Raw genomic sequence first — 26,578 nt, 5'->3', positions numbered from 1 at the left:
TATTACAAACAGCAAAGGTCCCAGCACTGATCCCTGAGGAACACCACTTGTCACAGCCCTCCATTCAGAAACACACCCTTCCACTGTTACCCTCTGTCTTCTTTGACCGAGTGGGTTTTGTTGGTGGGGCAAAAATTGAGCCCTCGGTTGAGAACTTCGATTTCATCTGGTTGAAGTGTGTAGTCCAACAAGTTGACAATGGACTTCCCTGCAGTGGTACTGTTTTCTACTGTGGTACCGGGGGAGGCTTGGTTGCTGCTGGTGGTGATGCCGAGTTTCTCAAGTTTCCTGTTTTGGTGTGCATGTAGATGGTGTCGTTCCTTTGTATCGTCTACTTGGCAGAGTTTCGCAGCTGGTCTGTGTCCTGAGCGCAAGTTGAGAATATGGATTCTATCTTGGTTTCCAGGCTGCGGTGTTTGCTGTAGAGTTGGTACATGAGGTGGTTGAGGAGTGTGAGAGAGGTGCGACGGCAAAGTTCTCAGCGTAGTCTATGTTATAGGTTGACCTGAGTGGGTTTTGGTGGTGGGGCAAAAATTGAGCCCTCGGCTGAGAACTTCGATTTCATCTGGTTGAAGTGTGTAGTCCGACAAGTTGACAATGGACTTCTCTGCAGTGGTACTGTTTTCTACTGTGGTACCGGGGGAGGCTTGGTTGCTGCGTTCTCTGCGTTCTTTGACCGAGCCAGTTTTGTATCCACCTTGCTAGCTCACCTTTGATCCCGTGCGACTTCACCTTCTGCACCAATCTGCCATGAGGGACCTTGTCAAAGGCCTTACTGAAGTCCATGTAGACAACATCTACTGACCTACCCTCATCAATCATCTTCGTCACTTCATCGAAAAACTCGATCAAGTTCGTGAGACACGACCTCCCCTTCACAAAACCATGTTGCCTCTCACTAATACGTCCACTTATTTCCAAGTGGGAATAAATCCTGTCTCGAAGAATTCTTTCCAGTCATTTCCCTACCACTGATGTAAGGCTCACCGGCCTGTAATTTCCTGGATTATTCTTGCTACCCTTCTGAAACAAAGGAACAACATTGGCTATTCTCCAATCCTTTGGGGCCTCCCCTGTAGCCAGTGAGGATACAAAGATTTCTCCCAAGGCCCCAGCAATTTCCTCCCTTGCCTCTCTCAGTATTCTGGGATATATCCCATCAGGTCCTGGGGACTTGTCTACCTTAATGTTTCTCAAGAACCCCAATACCGCCTCCTTTTTGATCTCAACATGACCCAAACTATCTGCACATCCTTTCCCAGACTATCATCCACCAAGTCCTTCTCTTTGGTGAATACTGACGCATTGGGAGCAGAAAGCAATAGACCCAATTTGAAAGAGATGCAAGTGAAATGCTGCTGAACCTGGAATGTGTGTTTCCGTAGAAACAAGCCCAGTCAGTCCAAGCTTTCCTCATAAGACAATGCGTTCATTCCAGGTATCCTCCTCTGAACTGCCTCCGACATTTACATTCTTCCTTAAACAAGGAGACCAAAACTGTACACAGTATTTGAGATGGAGTATCAATAATTCCCTGTATAACTGAAGCATGATGTGGAGATGCCGGCGTTGGCCTGGGGTAGGTACAGTAAGAAGTCTCACAACACCAGGTTAAAGTCCAACAGGTTTATTTGGTAGCACAAGCTTAAGTGAAGCATAACATCCTTACTTTTATGTTCAATTCCTCTTGTAATAAAGGATAGCATTCCATTAGCCTTTTGTTTGTGTGCTGTACCCCCATATTAACATTTCGTGACTTATGTATGAAAACACCTAGATCCCTCTGCACTTTGGCATAGTTCATTTAAATAATACAGTGCTTTTTTATTCTTCCTGCCAAAGTGAACAATTTCACATTTTCTCACATTATACTTCATCTGTCTGATTTTTTGCCCACTCACTCAGCCTATCCATATCCATCTGTAAGCTCTTTATGTCCACTTCACAACATACTTTCCTACCTATCTTTGTGTCATCTACAAATTTAGTTACCATGCCTTCACTCCCCTCACCTAAGTCAATGATGTAAATTGTAAAAAGTTGATGTCCCAGCACAGACCCCCGTGGAGCACAACTCATCACATCCCAGCAATGTGACGAGTGTTGGTCTGAGGAATCGGATGATCTCCTATGAGGCTGCTTGGAGTCAGTGGACTTGTCAGTATTTAAAAACTCTGTGACCAGCCTGAACGAGTACGCCACTACAGTAACTGACTTCATTAGTAAATGTGTAGAAGACTGTGTGCCAAAAAAACAAATCCGTGTGTTCCCCAACTGGAAACCATGGATGAACAGGGATATCCACTGCTTGCTGAAGTCCAGGTCTGAGGCGTTCAAGTCAGGTGACACTGACCTGTACAAGAAAACCAGATACAATCAAAGGAGATCCATCAAAGATCCAAAAGACAGTACCGGACCAAGCTGGAGTCCCAGGCTAGCCACACAGACCCCTGCCAACTATGGCAAGGTCTGTAAGACATAACAGGCTACAAGATGAAGGCATGTAAAATCACCGGCTCCAACGCACCCCTCCCTGATGAGCTCAATGCATTCTATGCCCATTTTGAGCAAGACGGCAGCGAGAGCATGCCCTCTACCTTGGATGAACCTGTATCTGTATCTCATTGCAGATGACAGAGCAGCTTTCTCGAAGGTCAACCCATGGAAAGCGACTGGCTCGGATGGGGTACCCGGATGTACACTCAGATCCTGCGTGGATCAGCTGGCGGGGGTATTCACAGACATCTTCAACCTCTCTTTACAACAATCTGAGGTCCCGATCTGCTTCAAGACGATGACCATCATCCCGGTCCCTAAGAAAACCAAGCAGCGTGCCTTAATGACTATCGGCCGGTGGCTCTGACATCCATCATTATGAAGTGCTTCGAAAGGCACGAATCAAATCCAGCCTCCCGGACTACCTGGATCCACTATAGTTTGCCTACCGCCGCAACAGGTCCACAACAGACGCCATCTCCCTGGTCCTGCACTCAACCCTGGAACACCGAGATAACAAAGACACCTACGTCAGACTCCTATTTATTGATGACAGCTCAGTCTTCAACACCATTATTCCCATGAAGCTCATCTCCAAACTCCGTGGCCTGGGTCTCGGCACTTCCCTCTGTGACTGGATCCTGAACTTCCCAACTCACAGACCACAATCAGTAAGGATAGGCAACAACACCCCCTCCACAATCATCCTCAACACTGGTGCCCCACAAGGCTGTGTTCTCAGCCCCGTACTATACTCTTTATACACCTATGATTGTGTGGCCAAATTCCCCTTCAATTCGATTTTCATGTTTGCTGACGACGCCATCGTAGTGGGTCGGATCTCAAACAATGATGAGACAGAGTACAGGAATGAGATAGAGAATCTGGTGAACTGGTGCGGCAACAATAATCTCTCTCTCAATGTCAACAAAACGAAGGAGATTGTCATCGACTTCAGGAAGTGTAAAGGAAAACGTGCCCCTGTCTACATCAATGGGGACGAAGTAGAAAGGGTCGACAGTTTCACGTTTTTAGGTGTGCGGATCACCAACAACCTATCCCAGTACCCCCCTGCTGACACTATAGTTAAGAAAGCCCACCAACACCTCTACTTTCTCAGAAGACTAAGGAAATTTGGCATGTCCGGTACAACTCTCACCAACTTTTACAGATGCACCATAGAAAGTATCACAGCTAGGTATGGTTCCTGCTCTGCCCAAACCGCAAGGAACTACAAAAGGTTGTGAATGTAGCCCAATCCATCACGCAAACCAGCCTCCCATCCTTTGACTCTGTCTACACTTCCTGCTGCCTCAGCAAAGCAGCCAGCACCCCGGACATTCTCTCTTCCACCTTCTTCTGTCGGGAAAAAGATACAAAAGTCTGAGGTCACGTACCAACCGACTCAAGACCAGCTTCTTCCCTGCTGCTGTCAGACTTTTGAATGGACTTACCTTGCATTAAGTTGATCTTTCTCTATACCCTAGCTATGACTGTAACACTACATTCTGCACTCCCTCATTTCCTTCTCTATGAATGATATGCTCTGTCTGAATAGCGCGCAAGGAACAATACTTTTCACTGTATGTTAATACGTGTGGCAATAATAATTCAAATCAAATCAATCACAATTTTTTGCCAGCCAGCCAATCTTCAATCCAGGCTAACGTGTTACCCCCGACACCAGGAGCATTTATTTTTTGTAATAAACTTTGATGTGGCACCTGATCAAATGCTTTCTGGAAATTTAAGTACAGTATGTCTACAGGCAGCACTCCACCCACAACACATGTTACACAGAATCTCAGAATTGTTACAGTTCAGGAGGTCGCCATTTGGCCCATCATGTCTGCACCGGCTCTCCAAACGAGCATCTTGATTTAGTTCCATTTCCCCGTATGCCTGCACATTGTTTATCTTCACTCTGTGTATGAAAAAGTTCTTTCTCACATCACATTTGCGTCTTTTGCAAATCACTTTAAACCTGTGCTCTCTCATTCTTAATCCTTTTGCGAGCGGTAACAGCTTCTCCCTATCTACTCTGTCCAGCCTGCTCATGATTTTGCAAATTTCTATCAAATTTAAGTTCTCTAGTAAATCAGTTAAAGATGATTTCCCTTTCATGTGAGGATTGCTGGAAAGGCCAGCACTTGTTACCCAATCCTAATTGTCCTTCAACTGAATGACTTGCTGGACCATTTCAGTAGGCAATCATGAGATAACCATATTTGCATGTGGGTCTGGAGTCACATGTAGGTCAGAGCAGGTGGGAATGGTAAATTCATTTCCCTAAAGGGGACAAGAGTGAACTAGATGGGTTTTTAAAACAATTGATTATATTTTTATGTCACCATTATTGAAATTATCTTTCAATTCCAGATTTTTTATTAATTGAATTTAAATTTCATGGTAGAGTTTGAACCCCTGACCCCAGAGCAATACAGTAAGAAGTTTAACAACACCAGGTTAAAGTCCAACAGGTTTATTTGGTAGCAAAAGCCACACAAGCTTTCGGAGCTCTTAGCCCCTTCTTCAGGTGAGTGGGAATTCTGTTCACAAACAGAGCTTATAAAGACACAGACTCAATTTACATGAATAATGGTTGGAATGCGAATACTTACAACTAATCAAGTCTTTAAGAAATCATCAATAATGGTGACATAAAAATATAATCAATTGTTTTAAAAACCCATCTAGTTCACTCTTGTCCCCTTTAGGGAAATGAATTTACCATTCCCACCTGCTCTGACCTACATGTGACTCCAGACCCACATGCAAATATGGTTATCTCATGATTGCCTCCTGAAATGGTCCAGCAAGTCATTCAGTTGAAGGACAATTAGGATTGGGTAACAAGTGCTGGCCTTTCCAGCAATCCTCACATGAAAGGGAAATCATCTTTAACTGATTTACTAGAGAACTTAAATTTGATAGTCTTTAAGTATTCGCATTCCAACCATTATTCATGTAAATTGAGTCTGTGTCTTTATAAGCTCTGTTTGTGAACAGAATTCCCACTCACCTGAAGAAGGGGCTAAGAGCTCCGAAAGCTTGTGTGGCTTTTGCTACCAAATAAACCTGTTGGACTTTAACCTGGTGTTGTTAAACTTCTTACTGTGTTTACCCCAGTCCAACGCCGGCATCTCCACACCCAGAGCAATAGCCAGGGCTTCTGAATTACTAGTCCAGTGACATTCCCACTCTGCCACTATCTCCTCCAGTGCTGTGGATGAGTGTCACTGTAGCCTCTTTCTGCGCGCTGCTCCAACGCTCCACCCGTTGTAATCACAACACTCTCTGACCTGAGATTTAGGACGATTTTTGTTTGTTTGACCCTGCAATCTCACTATGAGGGCTCAGTCTGTTTAACCAAGTCTTTATCTGAGCACTCTAGGCATTGTGCTTTCAAAGCTTTATTGTCCGGTCACCACACTGTGCTTTCCACACTTTCTGATACTGCTTCATTGTGGTCTGACCAGAACATTGAGAGTCACTCATGAAATGTAACACAATCGAAGACTGCTCACATACCGTACCTGTGTTTAATCATACTGCCAGGCTTTTTGATCACTGCTGAACACCATGTTATGTTGCCATACGTATAGACACCAATTGCTCCTGAGATATTGTGTAAACATGTTGTGGGTTAATTTATTTAAACAAGGCACATAAGAACCTTAACACAAAGGTGGAAACCTTGAATGCATCAGAGATGTGCTGTGTTCTTTTCACAGGCAAAAAGTGAAACCAAGACTGGATCACATTCACTTTCCTTGTCGGGAGGTCATGCTGCTATCCATTCAAGACACATCACAACAGGAACCCTGTAAACACTGACCTGGAACCCCGTGTAAATGCTGACGCAAACCCAGGATCACATGTAAGAACTAACACATTCCCAGGAACACACCATAAATGCTAACACAGTTCCATAAAATAAAATAAACACTGATCTACTCCAAGATAAACACTGTCACACTCATGAGGGCAAACAGTGAATACAGATGCAAACACAGAAAACCCTGTAAATACTAAATGCTCTCTCCAAAGCCTGTCCACCATCTACAGGACGCAAGTCAGGAGTGTGATTGAATATTCTCCATTTGGCTGGGTGACTGCAGCTCCAACAACACTCAAGAAGCTTGACACCATCCAAGACAATCAGTCTGCTTGATTGGCCTCCACCATCTATCAGTGACAGCACTGCCGTTTAGTATGTCGTAAGTGCCCGAAAGCAACTCACCAAGGCTCTTTTAACAGCACCTTCCAAACACCCATGCTATACCATCTAGAAGGACAAGAGCAGCAGATACAGAGAAACACCACCACCTGCAATTATATAAAAACAAATTGTTACAGCTGCTGGAATCTGAAACAAAAACAGAAAATGCTGGAAAATCTCAACAGGTTTGACAGCATCTACGGAGAGAGAACAGAGCTAACATTTTGAGTCTGGATGACCCTTCCTCAACAGCGTCAGTCATTTTCTGTTCTTATATTTTTTAATTCATTCATGGGACATGGGTGTCACTGGCTGGCCAGCATTTATTGCCCATCCCTAGTTGCCCTTGAGAAGGTGGTGGTGAGCTGCCTTCTTGAATCGCTGCAGTCCATGTTCTGTGGGCTGACCCACAATGCCATTAGGGAGGGAATTCCAGGATTTTGATCCAGCGACTGTGAAGGAACGGCAATATATTTCCGAGTCAGGATGGTGAGTGGCTTGGAGGGGAGATTGCAGGTGGTGGTGTTCCAATTTATCTGCTGCCCTTGTCCTTTGAGATGGAAGTGGTCGTGGGTTTGGAAGGTGCTGTCTAAGGATCTTTGGTGAATTGCTGCAGTGCATCTTGTAGATAGTATACACTGCTGCTACTGAGCATAGGTGGTGGAGGGATTGAATGTTTGTAGATGTGGTGCCAATCAAGCGGGTTGCTTTGTCCTGGATGGTGTCAAGCTTCCTGAGTGTTGTTGGAGCTGCACCCATCCAGGCAAGTGGGGAGTATTCCATCACACTTCTGACTTGTGCCTTGTAGATGGTGGAAAGGCTCTGGCGAGTCAGGGGGTGAGTTACTCACCGCAATATTCCTAGCCACGGTGTTTATGTGATGAGTCCAGTTGAGTTTCTGGTCAATGGTAACCCCAAGGATGTTGATAGTGGGGGATTCAGTGATAGTTACACCATTGAATGTTAAGGGGCGGTGGTTAGAGTGTCTTTTATTGGTGGTGGTCATTGCCTGGCATTTGTGTGGCGCGAATGTTATTTGCCACTTGTCAGCCCAAGCCTGGATATTGTCAAGATGTTGTTACATTTGAACAAGGACTGCTTCAGTATCTGAGGAGCCGTGAATGGTGTTGAACATTGTGCAATCATTGATAAACATCCCCACTTCTGACCTTATGATGGAGGGAAGGTCGTTGATGAAGCAGCTGAAGACTGTTAGGCCGAGGACACTACCCTGAGGGACTGCTGCAGAGATGTTGTGGAGCTGAGATGAATGACCTTCCACAACCACAACCATCTTCCTATGTACCAAGTATGACTCCAACCAGCGGAGAATTTGCCCCCTGATACCCATTGATTCCAATTTTTCTAGAGCTCCTTGATGCCACACTCGGTCGAATACGGCCTTGATGTCACTCTCACCTCGCCTCTGGAATTCAACTCTTTCATCCATGTTTGAACCAAGGCTGTAATGACATCAGGAGCTGAGTGACCTTGGCGAAACCAAACTGGGCGTCACTGAGCAGGTGCTGCTTATTGCACTGTTGATGAACCCTTCCATCACTTTACTGATGATCGAGAGTAGACTGATTGGGTGTTAATTGGCTGGGTTGGATTTGTCCTGCTTTCTTTTGTGTACAGGACATACCTGGGCAATTTTCCACATTGTTGGGTAGATGCCTGTGTTGTAACTGTACTGGAAGAGCTTGGCTAGGGGAGCGGCAAGTTCTGGAGCACAAATCTTCAGTACTGTTGCCAGAATGTTATCAGGGCCCATTGCCTTTGCAGTATCCAGTGTCTCCAACCGTTCCTTGATATCACATGGAGTGAATCGAATTGACTGGAGACTGGCATCTGAGATGATGGGGACTACTGGAAGAAGCCAAGATGGATCATCCACTCAGCACTTCATTGAATCCCTACAGTGCAGAAGGAAGACATTCAGCCCATCGAATCTGCATTGACCACAATCCCATCCAGGCCCTATTCCGGTAACCCCACATATTTAGCTTACTAATCCCCTGACACTAAGGGGCATTTTAACATGGCCAATCAACCTAATTCGCATATCTTTGGACTGTGGGAGGAAACTGGAGCACCCGAAGGAAACCCATGCAGACATGGGGAGAACATGCAAACTCCACACAGACAGTGACCCGAGGCCGGAATTGAACCCGGGTCCCTGACGCTGTGTGGCAGCAGTGCTAACCACTGTGCTACTTTGCTGCCCCGAATAAAGGGATTTTGGTGAAGGGTCTTCTGCGTCCAAGGACTTATTACAGAAACCACCCCGAAGACACAGGGAGAACATACAAACTCCAAACAGACAGTCACCCAAGGCTGGAATCGAACCTGGGTCCCTGGCTTGTGAGGCAGTGGTGCTAACCATTGTGCCACCAATTTCTGGCTGAAGATTGCTGTGACTCGCCTTATCTTTTGCACTGATGTGCTCTTCCATCTTTGAGGATGGGGATATTTGTGGAGCCTCCTCCTCCAGTCGGTTGTTTAATTGTCCACCACCATTCTCGACTGGATATGGAAGGACTGCAGAGCTTAGATCTGATTCATTGGTTGTGGGATCGCCTAGCTCTGTCTATCACTTGCTGTTTTTGCCATTTGGCATGCAAGTTGACACCTCATTTTTAGGTATGCCTGGTGCTGCTCCTGGCATGCCCTCCTGCACTCTCCATTGAACTAGGGTTGATCCCCTGGCTTGATGGTATTGTTTGAGCGGGGGATATGCCAGCTTGCAGATTGTGCTAGAGTACAATTCCGCTGGTGTTGATGGCCCACAGCACGTCATGGATGCCCAGTCTTGAGTTGCTAGACCGGTTCAAAGTCTGTCCCATTTAGCACGGTGATAGTGCCACACAACACAATGGAGGTTATTCTCAATGTGAAGGCAGGACTTCGTCTCCACAAGGACTGAGCGGTGGTCACTCTTACCGATACTGTCATGGATATACATCTGCAACCAACAGATTGGTAAGGATGAGTTCAAGTACGTTATTTCCTCTTGTTGATTCCTTCAACACCTGCTGCAGACCCAGTCTAGCAGTTATATCCTTTAGGACCCGATCAGCTCGATCAGTAGTACTACTGCTGAGCCACTCTTGGTGGGGGACATTGAAATCCCCCATCCAGAGTACATTTTGTGCCTTTGCCACCCTCAGTGCTTCCTCCAAGTGTTATTCGACATGGAGGAGTACTGATTCATCAGCCGAAGGAGGATGATGTTGTGCCTGCCGCACAGTCTGTTTTAACCCTTATACGGTGGACAAAGAATTGTGAGTAGACTTCTTGTTAGTATAACAATATTTATTTAAAACACACAATCAATAATCACCCACCCAACCAACAATAAGTTATCTTACAGAAATACTAAAGTTCAAGTCCAATACTAGACCTTGACTTAACTTTGCGTGCTGGCAAGTACCCAGGCAGATATTGGCCTTTATCTGTGCACTGGTCTCTGTAGTCCTCTGCGTAGCAAACCATAGCAACCATAGCAACCCTACAGTACGGAAAGAGGCCATTCGGCCCATCGAGTCTGCACTGACCACAATCCCACCCAGGCCCTACCCCCAAATCCCTACATATTTACCCACTAATCCCTCTAACCTATGCATCTGAGGACACTAAGGGCAATTTTAGCATGGCCAATCAACCTAACCCGCACATCTTTGGACTGTGGGAGGAAACCGGAGCACCTGGAGGAAACCCACGCAGACACGAGGAGAATGTGCAAACTCCACACAGACAGTGACCCAAGCCGGGAATCGAACCCAAATCCCTGGAGCTGTGAAGCAGCAGTGCTAACCACTGTAGTCTGGTCCTTTGGTCTGGTCTGGCACTCTGGCTCTGGTCTTCCTTCCTTCTCGGGTATGGTCGCTCTCCTCGTGCTGGTCATTGCTGACGATGGTCACCGTTGTTGTAGCTCATTCGTGGGATCAGAGAGAGAGAGATTCTTGGTTGCGCAGCACCCTTTATACCCCATTGGTTTTCGTGCCCCTTTTGGCCATTGCCAATCAATCGATCAGGACTTGATCACCCTGATTGATAAAGTCCAATCGGGTGCTGCCACACCAATCTCTGGATGTGTCCCCAACGACCATGTCTGTAGGTGCTGGGGGCACGTAGAATACACACCTCCCTCCCAAATAAGGGGTTACGGTGCCCCTATGTCTGGTAAACAACCCGGTTTGACCAGAAAGTCTCTTGTCCTGGAGATGACCCATATCCTGTGTATGCAGTCACCTGAGTTGCAGCCTGTTTATCTCTGTCTTTTAGGCTGCAGCCTGTCGTTTTAGTTCTTGCCCAATTGTCCCAGAGTGCTTTACAAATCGCCATTTTAGGCGGCCCGTTTGGCCACAACGGTACTTGGTAACGAGTCAGAGATTTCCTTGCCCATGGTTAACCTGAAGCCATGAGACTTCATGGGGTCCGGAGTCAATTTTAAGGAATCCCAGGGCAACTCCCTCCTGACTGTATACCACTGTGCCACCAGCTCTGCTGGGTCTGTCCTGCCGGTGGGACAGGACGTATCCAGGGATGGTAATGGTGGTGTCTGGGGTGTTATCTGTAAGATATGATTCCGTGAGAGTGACTATGTCAGGCTGTTGCTTGACCAGTCTGTGAGACAGCTCTCCCAATTTTGGCACTAGCCCCAGATGTTAGTAAGGAGGACTTTGCAGGGTTGACAGGGCTGTTTATTTTGCCGTTGTCTTTTCTTGTGCCTCGGTCGATGCCAGGTGGTCTGTCCGGTTTCATTTCTTTGTTGAGACTTTGTAGTGATTGTTACAACTGAGTGGCTTGCTAGGCCATTTCAGAGGGCAGTTAAGAGTCAACTACATTGCTGTGGCTCTGGAGTCACATATAGGCCAGACCAGGTAAGGACGTCAGATTTCCTTCCCGAAAGGACATTAGTGAACCAGATGGGTTTTTCTAACAATCGACAATGGTTTCATGGTCATCAGTAGACTCTTAATTCCAGATATTTTTTAGTGAATTCAAATTCTACCATCTGCCGTGGCGGGATTCGAACCCGGGTCCCCAGAACATTATCATAGAATCCTACGGTGCAGAAAGAGGCCATTCGGCCCATCATGTCTGCACCAACCACAATCCCACCCAGGCCCTATCCACATATCCCTACATGTTTACCCACTAACCCCTCTAAACCTATGCATCCTGGGACACTAAGGGGCAATTTAGAATGGCCAATCAACCCAGCCTGCACATCTTTGGACTGTGGGAGGAAACCGGAGCACCCGGAGGAAACCCACGCAGACACAGGGAGAATGTGCAAACTCCACACAGACAGCAAACCGAGCCGGGATTCGAACGCAGGTCCCTGGAGCTGTGAAGCAACAGTGCTAACCACTGTGCTACCGTGCCGCCCATTATCTGCTTTTCTGGATTAATAGTCAAGCAATAATACCACCAGGCCATCGCCTCCCCTATCACCAGCTGCAAGTTCCCCTCCCAGCCCGTACCATCCCCCCTCCCCATACCATCCTGACTTGGAACTATATCACCGTTCCTTCATTGTTACTGAGTCTAAATCCTGGAGCTCCAGAGTCAACCACAAAGTACAAAGAACAAAGAAACATAAAGCACAGGAACAGGCCCTTCAGCCCTCCAAGTCTGCGCCGATCATGATGCCTGCCTAAACTAAAACCATATGCGTTTACGGAGTCCATATCCTTCCATTCCCATCCTATTCATGTATTCGTCTAGTTGCCCCTTAAATGCCACTATTGTACCTGCTCCCACCACCTCCCCAGACAGTGCGTTCCAGCCATTCACCACCCTCTGTGTAAAAAACCTGCCTCGCACATCTCCTCAAAACTTTTCCCCACGCACCTTAAACCTATGTCCCCTAGTACATGACTTTTCTACCCTAGGAAAGAGCACCTGACTATCCATTCTGTCCATGCCACTCATAATCTTGTAAATGTCTATCAGGTCACCCCTCAACCTCTGTCATTCCAGTGAGAACTAACCAAGTTTATCCAACCTCTCCTCATAGCTAATACCCTCCAGACCAGGCAACATCCTGGTAAACCTCTTCTGTACCCTCTTCAAAGCATCCACAGCCTTCTGGTAGTGTGGCGGTCAGAATTGTACACAATATTCTAAATGAGGCCCAATTAACGTTCTGTACAGCTGCAGCATGATCTGCCAATTTTTATACTCAATGCCCTGACCGATAAAGGCAAACGTGCCGCATGCTTTCTTGACTACCTTATCCATCTGCGTTTCCACTTTCAGTGATTGGTGGACATTTATGCCAAGATCTCTCTGCCTGTCAATACTCCTAAGGGTTCTACCATTTACTGTATAATTCCTACATGCATTGGACCTTCGAAAATGCATTATCTCACACCCTTGTCCGGATTAAACTCCATCTGCCATTTCTCTGCCCAAGTCGCCAACCAGTCTATATCTTGCTGTATCCTCTGACAATCCTCTTCACTATCCCTAACTTCACCAATTTTTGTTTCATCTGCGAACTTACTAATCAGACCAACTACATTTTCCTCCAAATCATTTATATATACTACGAACAACAAAGGTCCCAGAACTGATCCCTGTGGAACACCGCTAGTCACAACCTTCCATTCAGAGAAGCTCCCCTCTACTGCTACCCTCTGGCTTCTATGGCCAAACACAGTAAGAAGTTTAACAACACCAGGTTAAAGGTTGGACTTTAACCTGGTGTTGTTAAACTTCTTACTGTGTTTACCCCAGTCCAACGCCGGCATCTCCACTTCTATGGCCAAGCCAGTTCTGTATCCATCTTGCCAGCTTTCCTCTGATCCCGTGTGACTTCACCTTTAGTATGAGTCTACCATGAGGTACCTTGTCAAAGGCTTTACTGAAGTTCATGTATACATCCACCGCCTTTCCCTCATCTATCATCTTCGTCACTTCCTCGAAAAACTCAATCAAGTTAGTGCGACCTCCCGTTCACAAAACCATGCTGTCTATCACCACATTGATTAAGAGTCAACATAGAAGAAACATAGAAACATGGAAGATAGAAGCAGGAGGAGGCCAAGTGGCCCTTTGAGCCTGCTCCGCCGTTCATTACGATCATGGCTGATCATCCAACTCAATAGCCTAATCCTGCTTTTTCTCCATAACCTTTGATACCATTCACCACAAAACTGTTGTGTGTGTCTTATGTAGGCTACACCTGGTAAGGATGACAGATTTCCTATGAAAATACTACTGAACCAATTGAGTTTTATACAATAATCGATGATGGTTTCATAGTCACCAATGATATAACCACTACGCCATCTCCTGGGAAATGCTGCCCCTCCAGTAGTTTCTGCATCATTTCAGTTCTTTCATCAAACCAATCTTGATGCTTATGAGAGCTAGGGCCAAGAGATTCTAGAGCAGTGGAGACTCTAGAGCCCTGAAGGTCACCCAGTCACCGCAGTGCAGTGCGACCATATTCACTGTACACGAATAACTTGAGTTTCTGAGATTTTCTATGACTGTAGTAATATGGTTTTAAGGGATCGCAGCATGTATTCACACAAAGTGTTGTCATGAAATCATATTTTAATTTCACTTAGCTTTCAGCAGAGCATGCACACATAGATCTGCAACTCTTACGTCCTCATGTTTTATGCCTCTGTATAAATGTTCCCATGTGCCAAGTCTCAATAAATGAATGCCCAGCATGTTTGCACAATCCCTTATGAGTGATTGGTGTCTATGGATCATTCTTAAAGCATGGTGTGCAGCGGTGGTTCCTTTCAAAAGACAAGGTAGCCAGCCTGGCAACAAGATTAAGTAAGAAGCTTAACAACACCAGGTTAAAGTCCAACTTTAACCTGGTGTTGTTAAACTTCTTACTGTGTTTACCCCAGTCCAACGCCAGCATCTCCACATCATAACAAGATTAAGTACAGGTAGGAGGACATGGTGAGCAGTCTTGGATCATGCTACATAGCATGAGATGAACCTTAATGTTTTGGTAAGGCCACAACAGAGTTGAAGCATCTGAGCATATTGAGAACAGAGTGTGTCGAATGCACAGCAAAGCTTTCAAGATACAGTGTCAGGATAGTGGTCAAATAAAAAGCTGATAAATGGATGGATCCTTTGTGTTGAGCCTGCAGCATTTGTTTAGTCAGTTTAGTGAATGGGACAAAGTGGTAACAGAAACAGTTAGCTCAGTTAGGAAAGGCAAATGACCAGACTTTGGGTCAGATCGATAGTGCGTGAGGAGCAGCTGAACAAAACAAAATCATAAAAATCAGGCCTGAGAAGATTACAATTATAATGGACGGAACTTGGGAAAAGCACACTCATCCCAGGTACAACCAGAGAAGAAAGGTCAAAGGAATATTGTCAGAATGTCCACAAATTTCCCTCGTGTGAATTGGGATGCAGCTGACCTACTATCCAAATTCAAAATGTTTAAACAACGTGAAGAGTCATGGTTTCTTGATTCAGGTGAATTTGAACAAGATAAGCAAGTCATTAAAATTCACTTAGCAATTAGAAATGAGGGTCTACACAGGGTGAACACATCAGGTTTAACAGTTAAAGAGCTAAAAGATTCCCAAAAGATGTAAATTACATTGGAAGGCTGGTTCAGAATAAAGTTAAGCTTTCATATTTATCCACTAGAGTTCATTTAATTTTAACAACAGCCTAGAGAATCCATAGACCACTTTGTCAATGGATGCAGAGAAACGGGTACATACTTTTTCAAAAACAGACTATTGAGTTATTGATATAATCCACTTCCATGGAAGCATTCTAGAAAGATCTGCTCGACAAACTTAAAATATATAGCATCAAAGAGCTACTCAAGGATGGACGTACGTATAAAGTGAAAGTTGATGAAACCCACTGATGCGCTATCAATTAGGCAAAAGACTACTTGTGTGCCAATACAACTGTTGGCTTTTATTCATTACAGAACTAGGAGCACATCCCAACAGATAACCGACCCGAACTGAACAAGGGGGAGGAAACAGCCACCTTTATACTAGGTGACAAGGGAAGGAGCCGGCAGGGGTTGTGTCCAGGCATGACAAACACACAACGGTGGTCCAGGCAGGACAAAGGCGCAACTGAAGTCCACCACACCCACTATGAATGGATGTGTCTAATTCTGAACTGAATTCCAAAATGCATTGTGATTAGCTGAAAACTCACTCTCATTAATAGACAACATTTTAACAATGTCGCAGTCAGATTTTACAAAGTATGAGTGGGATAGTTGAATTGCTCGAACTTTTCTTACCTGGCTGTTCAAAGGTCAATGTTCGTGTTTTATTTGGTAATTTAACTGCAAAATGTTTTGATAATAACTCTAATTAGGAAACTGTTTGCAACAATGCTGAGAAAACAACATTTCAAATAGTTTGCGTGCATACTTAAAGAGAAAAACATCTCTGATAATGAAACTCCTTGTTTTCAGTAATGTGAAATAGATTCATTCTATATTATATCTAATTTTCATTACCAATGACTTCAATGGAAAATAAGATTGTGTAGTGTCACCAGGGGCTGTGTGCTGGAAGGGCAATACTTTTCTATAATATTTTCCAGTTTCCCCTGACCAAGATGGCCACAGGAAGTCAACCTGGAATTCACATGGCAGACTGATGGAAAACCCCCAACAGGAATCAATGAAGATCTGCTACATAGCCTTGCTAGACTATATAAGTAGAGCACTGAGGCCTGCTAAGGGGGAAGTTATTTTGTTAAATATAAAAAGGGAGAGTGAAGAATTTGTTGTTGACTTGGTGTTGTGAAAACTCTGGTGTGGATTGAACTTTGGCCTGTTTGAGAACCCAATCTGGTAACCTAACCTTTTGTCTGTATTTTGACCTTACTCTGCCTTGCCCTCCTGAAAGACTGTTGCTGTTGGATACTCTGTGTTAAATTTTCCTTGGGAAATCGATTAGTTGTCTGGGTTTAAATGGGGATATATTATGTGTAAAGTTCAAAGAAGAGCTAGATGTTTATTTCCTTTTCTGATTTTGCTGAGTATCTAAAGACCTTTAAATAAATATTAATTTCTCTTTTTGTATTTGGACAAATGTGTGAGTTGTTGAATGGAGTGAACTCTACCCTGCTTATCTCAATCTCCAACCACTTGTGACATCAAAACTGGATGTTGAGCAATAGGGGTTTCTGATTTCCATGAGTCCCCTTCACACCATTGATAAATATCAGTTTCACCCCCTTCCAGCCCAAAGCATTGCAGGTTGACGGAAGCATTCTGAACCTCTTTAGCCAGTGTATTTCAGGATTAGTCAGCCCTTGATGTGTGGTTTCAACAAGGCGACTAAAACTGCATCAAAAACAGAAAATGCTGGAAAATCCCAGCAGGTCTGACTGCATTTGTGGAGAGAGAATAGAGCCAATGTTTTGAGTTTGGATGTCCCTGGACAAGGGTCATCCAGACTCAAAATGCTGGCTCTATTCTCTCCTCAGATGCTGCAGATTTGCTGAGAATTTCCAGTACTTTGTTTTTGTTTCAGATTCTGCAATATTTTTCTTTTATATTAAAACTGCATGCCTGACTTTGCACACCATATACTATATGTATATCTGTTGTCTGTTCACCTGCCCTCCTTTACTGACCAAAACTATGACTATGGACAGTTGACTGCAATATGTAACAGAGTCCTGCAGAGTACTGAGGAGAAAGGATATTTCAGAGGGGACAGAATTTGTCTGGCTGGAAGTAAGGAATGAAAAAGTGGTCTATATACTACACCGATCATTGGAAGTGATTGTAGAGAAACACATTTGCAAAGAAATTACAGAGAAGTTCATAAATTATACAGAAATAGGACTTCAATTATGCAAATATAGATGGGGATAGGAATTGTGCAAAGGAGGGCGAGGGGTCTTGAGTGTGTTCATAGAATCCCCACAGTGCAGAAGGAAGTATTTAGCCCAACAATTCTGCACTGACTCTCTGACAAAGTATTTTACCCAGGCCCTCTGCCCACCCTATCCCTGTAACCTCATACATTTACCATGGCTAACCCATCTAACCTACACATATTTGGACATTAAGGAGCAATTTAGCATGGTCAATCCACTTAACCTGCACATCTTTTGCACTGTGGGAGGAAACTGGAGCACCTGGAGGAAACCCACTTAGACACGGGGAGAACGTGCAAACTCCACACAGATGGTCACCCAAGGCTGGAATAAAATCTAGATCCCTGGTGCTGTGAATCAGCAGTGCTAACCACTGTGCCACCATGATGTAGATCATTTTCTGCAGCAGTATGTTTCTGGTCCAATGAGTGGGCAGGCCCTATTGGACCTGGTTCTGAGAATGACTTGGCTCAAATAAATCAAATATCAGTGGAAGAGTATTTGGAGGACAGTGACCGTTGTAACTTAAGGTTTGGGTTGGCCATGGAAAAGGACAAGGAACAATCTGGAGCAATGGTAATGCCTACTTCGATGGGATAAGGATGTTCTTGAGTCAAGTGAGTTGGAATCAAATGTTGGCAGAAAAAGCAATGGCTGAACAATGGACCACCTTCAACATTTCCTGCAAAACTATCTCTAAGTCACATTCCCTTGAGAGGGAAAGGTAGGACAAATAAATCTATAACATTAGAAACATAGAAACATAGAAAAACTACAGCACAAACAGGCCCTTTGGCCCACAAGTTGTGCTGAACACATCCCTACCTTCTAGACCTACATAGAAACATAGAAAAACTACAGCACAAACAGGCATTCTGGATGATGACAGCAAAAGAGGTAAAGATGAAAAGAAAGAAGTGCGGATATGAAGATGTCAGCAGGAAAATACAATGGAGAATCAGGCTGAATTTAGAAGTACTGGGGAGAAGTGAAAAAACTAATAAACGAAGCAAGGAGAGAGCATGAAAAACTGGCAGCTAACATCAAAGGGAACCCCAAGGCCTTCCAAAAGCATCGAATCCCTACAGTGCAGAAGGAGGTCATTTGGCCCATCGAGACTACACAGACAACAATCCATCCAGACCCCATCACCATAACCCTGCTTATTTACCCACAAATCCCCCAACCTACACTTTGGACACTAAGGAGCAATTTGGCATGACCAATCCACCTAAGCTGCACATCTTTGGATTGTGGGAGGAAACTGGAGCACCCGGAGAAAACCCACGCAGACTCAGGGAGAATGTGCAAACTCCCCACAGTCATAGAATCATAGAATCATAGAGACCCTACAGTGCAGAAGGAGGCCATTCGGCCCATCGAGTCTGCACCGACCACAATCCCACCCAGGCCCTACCCCCACATATTTACCCGCTAATCCCGCTAACCTACGCATCCCAGGACTCTAAGGGGCAATTTTTAACCTGGCCAATCAACCTAACCCGCACATCTTTGGACTGTGGGAGGAAACCGGAGCACCCGGAGGAAACCCACGCAGACACGAGGAGAATGTGCAAACTCCACAAAGACAGTCACCCAAGGCTGGAATTGAACCTGGGTCTCTGGCACTGTGAGGAAGCAGTGCTAACCACTGGGCCACCATACTGCATATAAATAATCTCTCTCATGTACCTTTACACCTATTCTGTTTATTCACCATTTGGGGAATAGTGGGGAAAGTGGTGAAAGGATTTCCGAGCTGATTGCCAGCCCATTGAATCATGTTGAACACTCCTTCTGAGGTCAACAAATCCTGGCATTGGACTCGAATCCAAAACTTCTGGTCCAGTGTTAGGGACGAATATAATAATAAGAACATAAGAACTAGAAGCCTGCTCCGCCATTCAAAAGATCATAGCTGATCTTTTTGTGGCCTCAGCTCCACTTACCCGCCCTCTCACCATAACAGCTCGGCACAACATCGTGGGCCGAAGGGCCTGTTCTGTGCTGTACTGTTCTATGTTCTATGTTCTATAACCGTTAATTCCTTTACTGTTCAAAAATTTATTTATCTTTGCCTTAAAAACATTCAATGAGGTAGCCTCAACTGCTTCACTGGGCAGGGAATTCCACAGATTCACAACCCTTTGTGTGAAGTAGTTTCTCCTCAACTCAGTCCGAAACTGCTTCCCCTTATTTTGAGGCCATGCCCCCCAGTTCTAGTTTCACCTGCCAGTGGAAACAACTTCCTTGCTTCTATCTTATCTATTCCCTTCATAATCTTATATGTTTCTATAAGATCTCCCCTCATTCTTCTGAATTCCAGTGAGTATAGCCTCAGTCTACTCATTCTCTCCTCATAAGCCAACCCTCTCAACTCCGGAATCAACCTAGTGAATCTCCTCTGCACCTCCTCCAGTGCCAGTATATCCTTTCTCAAGTAAGGAGACCAAAACTGTACACTGTATCCAGATGTGGCCTCACCAGCACCTTCTACAGCTGCAACATAACCTCGCTGTTTTTAAACTCCATCCCTCCAGCAATGAAGGACAAAATTCCATTTGCCTTCTTAATTACCTGCTGCACCTGCAAATCAACTCCTTGAGATTCCTGCACAAGGACACCCAGGTCCCTCTGCACAGCAGCATGCTGCAATTTTTTACTATTTAAATAATAGTCAATTTTCCTGTTATTCCCACCAAAATGGATAACCTCACATTTATCAACATTGTACTCCATCTGCCAGACCCTCGCCCACTCACTTAGAGTCATGGAGGTTTACAGCATGGAAACAAGCCCTTCGGCCCAACTTGTCCATGCCACCTTTTTTTTTAAACCCCTAAGCTAATCCCAATTGCCTGCATTTGGCCCATATCCCTCTATACCCACCTTACCCATGTAACTGTCTAAATGCTTTTTAAAGGACAAAATTGTACCCGCCTCTATATTACCTCTGGCAGCTTATTCCAGACACTCCACCCTCTGTGTGAAAAAATTGCCCCTCTGGACACTTTTGTATCTCTCCCCTCTCACGTTAAACCTATGCCCTCTAGTTTTAGACTCCCGTACCTTTGGGAAAAAATATTGACTATCGAACTGATCTCTGCCCCTCATTATTTTATAGACGTCTATAACATCACCTTCAAGGCTCCTGAGAAAGAAGTCCCAGTCTATCCAGCCCCTCCTTATAACTCAAACCATCAAGTCCCGGTAGCATCCTAGTAAAACTTTTCTGCCTTCTTTCTAGTTTAATAATGTCCTTTCTATAATAGGGTGACCAGAACTGTACACAGTACTCCAAGTGTGGCCTTACCAATGTCTTGTACAACTTCAGCAAGACGTCCCAACTCCTGTATTCAATGTTCTGACCAATGAAACCAAGCATGCTGAATGCCTTCTCCGCCACTCTGTCCACCTGTGACTCCATTTTCAAGGAGCTATGAACATGTATCCCTAGATCTCTTTGTTCTGTAACTCTCCCCAATGCCCTACCATTAACTAAGTCCTGCCCTGATTCAAACTATCAAAATGCATCACCTCGCATTTATCTAAATTAAACTCCATCTGCCAGTCGTCAGCCCACTGGCCCAATTGATCAAGATCCCATTGCAATCGGAGATAACTTTCTTCATTATCCATTACGCCATCAATCTTGGTGTCATCTGCAAACTTACTAACCATGCCTCCTATATTCTCATCCAAATCATTAATATAAATGACAAATAACAGTGGACCCAGCACTGATCCCTGAGGCACACCACTGGTCACAGGTCTCCAGTTTGAAAAACAACCCTCTACAACCACCCTCTGGCTTCTGTCCAGAAGCCAATTTTGTATCCATTTAGATACTTCACCCTGGATCCTGTGAGATTTAACCTTATGCAACAACCTACCATCCTTGTCAAAGACCTTGCTAAAGTCCATGTAGACAACATCAACTGCACTGCCCTCATCTACCTTCTTGGTTACCCCTTCAAAAAACTCAATCAAATTTGTGAGACATGATTTTCCACTCACAAAGCCATGCTATGCTGACTGTCCATAATCAGTCCTTGCGTCTTTAAATGCCTGTAGATCCTGTCTCTCAAAATACCTTCCAAGAACTTACCCACCACAGATGTGAGGCTCACTGGCCTGTTGTTCCCAGGCTGTTCCCTGCAGCCCTTTTTAAACAAAGGCACAATATTTGCCACTCTCCAATCTTCAGGCACCTCACCCGTGACTATCGATGATTCAAATATCTCTGCTCGGGGACCCATAATGTCCTCCCTAGCCTCCCACAATGTCCTGGGATACACTTCATCAGGTCCCGGAGATTTATGTACCTTGATTCGCTTTAAGACTTTCAGCACCTCTTTCTCTGTAATATGTACACTCCTCAAGACATCACTATTTATTTTCCCAAGTTCTCTAACATCCATGCTTTTCTCAACAGTAAGTACCGATGAGAAATGTTCATTTAGGATCTCACCTGTCTCTTGTGGATCTGCACATAGATGATCTTGTTGATCCTTAAGAGGCCCTACTCTCTCCCTTGTTACTCTTTTGCCCTTTATGTATTTGTAGAAGCTCTTTGGATTCTCCTTTGCTTTATCTGCCAAAACAATCTTGTGTCCCCTTTTTGCCCTCTTGATTTCTCTCTTAACTCTACTCCTACACCCCCTGTACTCTTCAAGGGATTCACTTGATCCCAGCTGCCTATGCATGTCATGTGCCTCCTTCTTCTTCTTGACCAGGGCCTCAATATCCCAAGTCATCCAGGGTGAGATTTGCCAGCCTTGCTACTGCCAGCCTTGCCCTTCACTCTAAGAGGAATTGTTTACCCCTGAACCCTGGTTAACACACTTTTGAAAGCCTCCCACTTACCAGATGTCCTTTGCCTTCCCACAGACTCCCCCAGTTAACTTTTGATACCATCAAAATTGACCTTGCCCCAATTTAGCATTTTAACTTTTGGGCCAGACCTATCATTCTCCATAGCTATCTTAAAACTAATGGAGTTATGGTCCCAAAGTGATCCCTCACTAACACTTCTGTCACCTGCCCTTCCTTATTTCCCAAGAGGAGGTCAAGTTTTGCCCCCTCTCTAGTCGGGCCATCCACATACTGAATGAGAAATTCCTCTGAGCACACTCTTCAAATTTCTCTCCATCCAATTCTCTAATAGTATGGCTGTCCCAGTCAATGTTGGGAAAGTTAAAATCCCCTACTATTATTACCCTACTTCTCTTGGAGTTATCTGTAATCTCCTTACAGATTTGCTCCTCAATATCCCGTCGACTATTTGGGGCCTATAGTACAACCCTATCAAAGTGATTTCCCCCTTCTTATTTCTCAGTTCTACCCATATAGACTCAGTGGCCTAACCCTCGGATATATCCCCTCTCAGTACTTAGACTATCTATATCCCTTTGCAGACTTTCAGCATCCTCTGCACACTTTGCTCTGCCACTCATCTTAGTGTCATCTGCGAATTTTGACACACTACACTTGGTCCCTAACTCCAAATCATCTATGCCAGCACTGTGCCACAAGATCTCCAAATGCAAATAATAAAAGGGTGGTAAAAGAGAGGTATTCAATTGGAATTGGATTACTATCTGAAAATAGAGAATGTGTAAGGTTACAGGGATAAGGAAGGGGAATGGGATTGGGTAGAATGTTGTTTCGGAGAGCCAGTGAAGATGCAATAGACCGAATGGCCTCATTTTGCACTGGAAAGATTCTGTGATCGTGCACTTTCAGACAGTTAAACACCAATCCTTCATTCTGTGCTACTTCCTCACAGTGCCAGAGGCCCAGGTTCAATTCCAGCCTTGGGTGACTGTCTGTGGGGAATTTGCACATTCTCCGTGAGTCTGCATGGGTTTTCTCCGGGTGCTCTGGTTTCCTCCCACAGTCCAAATCGGTATAACTTACTGATTATGGTCTTTGCTATCTTCTTCCCAAATCAGTACTGTCTCAGTGAGTAAGATGCATCCTGACACAGGGCATGTCATGTGATCCAAGTGAGCACGAAAAAGATTCTGGCCAACAGAGCTTGAAAGAAAAGTATCATCCAAATGGGGTGTGAGATGTAGTTAGCTCTTTTGAATTCTCCATGAGATGTACTATCCAGTATGGCATCAAACTTCGAAGAATTTAGCACTGACAAAGATCAGATTTAATGCTTCTAGTGTAGATATTTTGTAAGGACAATGGCTCAAAGTTTTATGTTGAATGCTTCAATGCTCGGGAAGCAAGGATCTAGTGAGAAGAAGGAATTGAAAGAAACTAATATCAATTTTTAAAAGTTGTTGGAAAAATTAATGGTACTGAAAGCAGATAAAGGCCTGATAACCTACATCCCAGCATACTAAAGGGGGTGGCCATGGAAAACAATGTATATGATTCTGGAATAGTGCCAGCAGATTGGAGGGTGGAAAATATAACCCCACTATTTAAAAGAGGGAGGGAGAAAAGTGGGAATTACAGACAGGTCTGACTAACATCAGTAGTCGGGAAAATGCTAGAGTCTATTATAAAGGATGCAATAATGGGATACTTAGAAAATATCAACAGGATTAGACAAAGTCAAAATGGATTTATGAAAGAGAAATCATATTTGACAGGTTTTTGAGGATATAATTAGCAGAATAGATAAGGGAGAACCAGTGGATGTGGTGTATTTGCATTTTCATAAAGCTAATGTGAGATTTTATCATAAAACGTTAGTGCGTAAAATTAAAATACATGGGATTGGGGATAATATATTGGCATGGAGTGTGCAAAATTAAAGCACTTATCTCGATAGCCACATGAACAGACTCGGAATAGAGGGATTCAAACAAATGGTCTAGTTGGGCACATGAGCGGCACAGGCTTGGAGGGCCGAAGGGCCTGTTCCTGTGCTGTATTGTTCTTTGTTCTTTGTTCACATGGAATTGAGGTAATATATTGGCATGGATTAAGAATTGGTTAGTAGACAGGAAACAGAAGGAATAAATGTTTCTTTTTGAAGTGGCAAGCAGTGACTAATAGAGTTCCCCAGGATCAGTGTTTAGATCCTGGATATTCATAAATGGTTTGGCTGAGGGAACCAAATGTAATATTTCCAAGTTTGCCGATGGCACAAAACTTGTTGAGAAAGTGAGTGGTGCGAAGGATGTAATGAGGCTTCAAGGTGACTTAGACATGTTGAGTGAGTGGTTGGGGGTTGGGGCTGTAATAAAATTACCACAAGTGTCTGGGGACAAAGGTCTGTATGTGACATGGTTAGTAGGTCTATGAGACAACTCTAAAGCAGCTGTCCCCCTGAAGGAACACATTGGGAGCCCCAGCCCTCAATCTTCCTTTTCTTGGTGCCCGTCCTCCTCCCACTGTCCCTGGCAGCACTCAGCCTTTCACAGAGTGCGTTTCATGCTGGATGGCCGTTAAATGGCAACCAAGCATAATATCACGTTAACAATGTGATCTTGGGTAGGTGCAAGTTTCACATCTGCTCTCATGTACACAAAGTATGGCCACACCCTGAATGTAAAATTTTGACAGGGCTGAACAGACTGGATGCAGGGTTGCTGGGGTGGGGGGTCTAGACAAAAGGGTCCCAGTCTCAGGATACAGGGTAGACCATTCACCACTGAGATGAGAAGGGTGGTGAACCTGTGGAATTTTCTACCACAGAAGGTTGTAGAGGCCAAGTATGGACTCTGAAAGCATCAAGGTGTATGGGAAGAGAAGGAGAGTATAGTGTTTAGATAGTGGATCAGCCATGATCATATTAAATGGTGGAGCAGGCTTGAAGGGCTCAAAGTAAAACCTGAAGTGTATAGTTTCACAAAGGTGAATGGCAGGGCAAAAGATTGGGCAGAACAAAATGAACATCAAAGACTCCTGGAATGAAGGGGTTATCTTATGAGGAAAGGTTGGACAGGATGGGTCTGTATCCATTGGAATTGAGAAAAATGAGAGGTGAACTTTTTGAAATATAAGATCCTGAGGATACTTGAAAGGGTGCATGCTGAAAGGATGTTTCTTCTTACGGAAAGGTCTAAAATTATGGATCACTGAGGATCACCCTTTATTTAAAACAGAGATGTGGAGGGACTCTTTTCTCTGATTCATGAATCTTCTCCAGAGAGTGGTGGAGACAGAATCATTAAATATTTAAGGCTGAGGTAAATAGATTGTTGACTATCAAATGAGTTGAAGGTTACCAGGTTTGTCAGGAATGTAGAGTTGAGGCCCCATTTATTGAATGGTGGAGCAGGCTAGAAGGGCCAAGCAGACTACATGGTACCTTTCCTCTTTTATTTTTGTAGACAGAAATGAATAATTGTTGCAATTCATGCGCGTGTTTATAGAATCCCTGCAGTGCAGAAGGAGGCCATTCAGCGTTTCAAGTCTGCACATTCTTTACTAAAGGGGCTGACGACAGGTTCATAGAATCCATAGAATCCCTGCAGTGCAGAAGGAGGCCAATTGGCCCATTGAATCTTCACATTCTTTACTATAAAGGTTGACAGTGGATAGGCAATGGTTCATATTCAAAGTTCCCCAGTCTATCATTGTGCCTCATACCTTCATAGCTCCAGTTTGGTTTGTCCAATCTATATGTAAATTAAAGTCAGCCATATAAATACTATGGTTGCAAAAGATGGTAAGAGACTGGGAATTCTGCAGAGAATAAGCCAACTCCTGTAATAACTCAGAGGCAAAAGTCCCGCCACCAAGTTATTTTATTTACACCACACATCTGGTTGCTCCCTGCTGAATGCGGGCTGGGAGTCTGACACACCTACTTTAAATAGGGAGCATGAGGCTCCCTGATTTAACCATCAATTAAGACTCACCAGGTAGCTCTTTTGAATACCAAACAAATAAACTAACTCAAATTAACATAGGGGTCCATACTCTAGCAAGCCAACCTCATTAGCCAGGCTGAAGTCATCACACCTCCTGACTCCCCAAAGTTTGTCCACCATCTACATGGCATAAGTGTTGTGATGG

The 26,578-nt window shown here is 44.4% G+C and overlaps 1 protein-coding gene across 7 annotated transcripts in view; it reads right to left on the bottom strand.

Annotated features, from left to right (window-relative positions):
- Positions 1–26,578, bottom strand: part of ky (kyphoscoliosis peptidase) — a 337,538-nt gene that overhangs the window by 171,653 nt on the left and 139,307 nt on the right. The window lies entirely within an intron of this gene.

This window comes from Mustelus asterias, chromosome 3, assembly GCF_964213995.1.
Source record: "Mustelus asterias chromosome 3, sMusAst1.hap1.1, whole genome shotgun sequence".
NCBI lineage: Eukaryota > Metazoa > Chordata > Chondrichthyes > Carcharhiniformes > Triakidae > Mustelus > Mustelus asterias.
Note: the sequence above shows the minus strand (reverse complement) of the source record. Positions and strands in the feature narration are given on the sequence as shown.